This window comes from Stegastes partitus, unplaced genomic scaffold (genome assembly GCF_000690725.1).
Source record: "Stegastes partitus isolate 25-593 unplaced genomic scaffold, Stegastes_partitus-1.0.2 Scaffold1080, whole genome shotgun sequence".
Taxonomy (NCBI): Eukaryota; Metazoa; Chordata; class Actinopteri; family Pomacentridae; genus Stegastes; species Stegastes partitus.
Window position 1 is genome coordinate 85,602 of NW_007578811.1, and position 2,606 is coordinate 88,207.

Consider the following 2,606-nt stretch of genomic DNA (forward strand, 5'->3'; position numbering starts at 1 on the left):
GACCACAGGAAGCTGGCGTCCATCTTGTTCCACGTGGTTCCTCCTGCTCTGAACGCCGTGATCTACGGACTGCAGATCAAAGCGGTCAGAGAGAAGATCTTCATCATATTCAGCAGCAAAACAAAGACGGCGCTGAAGAGACTTAATGCAGATGTAAATAATCATTAATAAACAGTTTCACAGACGTAAACCTGCTTTTCTTATTGTTGATAATTTCATTTGAACATCTATTCTATCAATAATCAGATGAATCAATCTGAATCTTTTTTTTTTTTTTTTTTAAATGAAAACGTCTAAATTCTGTGATGCAGCTTCTTAAATGTGAATTTTTTCTGACAGGTTGATCAACATTATTCACCAACAACTGATCGATCAATGAAAACGATGAGCCTTCATCACACCGAACTCCAGGAGAGAAAGGTCCAATTCAAAGCCAGACGGATCAATTAATCAATTAATCCCGACTTTTAGCTCCGCTTTGGTTGCTTCTGGCAGATTTCAGAGTCAGTAAATTAAAAATAATTAGTGAGATGTTCACAAATCTGAAAAACAAAATGACAAGTAAAATAAGAAAACGTTTCTTGAAACCAGTCGTGTTACGAACGTTCAGAGTGTCGACGTTCAAACTGTTCCACAACCTCCCAGTGCTTCATGAATTACTTCCCAGTAGTTTTGTCTCTCCAGACTTCTCACATCTTGTCCACTGCTGCCGTCACAGAGCTTCGTTCTTATTTACATGGTTTTCAGTGAACATGCTGTCAGATCCAAAGCTGGGTCAGCCGGCTCCATTGTGCACCGCTTTCAGACCAAAACTAATCAAAAACTAAGTCCTGTGAAGTTTCTTTGGCTGGATTTCAAGAAATTTTAAATTTTGTATTTTTACTGTCAAAAAAAAAGCTCATTAAATTTATCTCCCACAGTCATGACAGACAGAATAGTTCCCAGCAGGTCCTAATGATCCAGCAGAGGACATGTTTATAACCACTGGAACATAAACATGGACAAAAGTGCAAAACTTCCAACCCAGTTTCTACCAGAACCCAGTCTCTGGTCACATCTCACCACCTGTTGAGGCGCAAACATCAGCAGAACCTGATGTGGTGAAGCTGGACCAGACCAGGTTCTGGTTTTCAGATATCTTTATATGTCAAAATGCCAACACGAGTCCATTTGGACAAGTTTTGATTCATTTCGACCATATTTTGTGTCATTTTGGACACATTCAGTTTAATTTTTAACCACATCTGAGTCCTTTTGGGGCATTTCTGAGTTTTTTTAGACACATTTTGAGTCATTTTGGAGATTTTTTTTTGTTTTTTTGCATTGTGAGACAAGTTTTGAGTTACCAGGTTGGTATCATGTCTCCAGAAAGTTCCTGTCAGTGTCTGTCTATGGATGGATCCATGGTTCTACTAGAACCCAGTCTCTGGTCACATTCCACCACCTGTTGAGGCTCTAACATCAGCAGAACCTGATGTGATGAAGTTTGGCTCCAGTTTTTAGATACTTTGACAAAACGGTGGTCTGGACTCGTTTATCAGGAAGCAAACCTGGAGTTCACAGGTTCTATGTGTTGGTTCTATGTGTGCGAGGTTACGAGCTGCGTTCATGGTGAATGTGAACAGAACGGAGAATCTGATGATAGTTTAACACACAACAGTTGACATCCATAACGTTTCTTTTCTCTCACTGTTGGACATGAAATCGGACTAAAAGCTTCTTGTTTTGATCTTAGTGTACGTAAACGTCTGACTTTGAAGAAAGTAATAAAAAACTCTCTCTCATTTTTCTGGCGTTGAGCAAATAGAAATCATTTTGTTAGTTCTAGTTAATGGACTGTTTGAAGCTGCTGGGAACTATTCTGTCCAAACCACATCTCATGTCTCTATTATGTCCCTTGTACATGCTCCCTGTAGGCAGTATTATTAGGAAGCACTGCATAAGTTCCCAGTGTTATGCAGACGACACCCAGCTATATTTATCTATGAAGCCAAATGAAACCAATCAGCTGGTCAGACTCCAACATGTCTGAAGGACATAAAGGTCTGGATGACCTGGAATCTCCTTCATTTAAATCCAGACAAACTGAGGTTCTTGTATTTGGCCCTAAACACCTCAGAAACACACTCTGGAACCAGACAGCTGCTCTAGATGGCATCGCCTTGGCCTCCAGTTCTACTGTGAAGAGCCTTGGAGGTATCTCTGACCAGGACATGTCCTTCAGTAGACATATAGAACCAGTCTGTAGGACGGCCTTCGTTCATCTCCGTAATACTGTAAACATCAGAACATCCTGTCTCAGAGTGATGCTGAGAAACCAGTCCATCATTCAGAACCTCTAGACTGGACTGTTGTAGTTCCTTATTATCAGGATGTCCCAGTAACTCTCTTAAGAACCTCCAGCTGATCCAACATGCTGCAGCAGGGTTCTGACAGGAACCAGGACCAGATCATATTTCTCCTGTATCAGCTTCTCTTCAGTGGCTCCCTGTGAAATCCAGGATAGAATCTAAACCCTGCTTTAACTTATAAAAGTCTTAATGATCAGGCTCCATGTGACCTTACAGACCTCATGGTACCGCATCATCCTAACAGAACCCTTCGCT

At 41.0% G+C, this 2,606-nt stretch overlaps 1 protein-coding gene across 1 annotated transcript in view; it reads left to right on the forward strand.

Annotated features, from left to right (window-relative positions):
• LOC103367740 (olfactory receptor 52D1-like) overlaps positions 1–2,606 on the forward strand; it is a 7,066-nt gene that overhangs the window by 1,264 nt on the left and 3,196 nt on the right. The gene's annotated exons all lie outside the window — the stretch shown is intronic.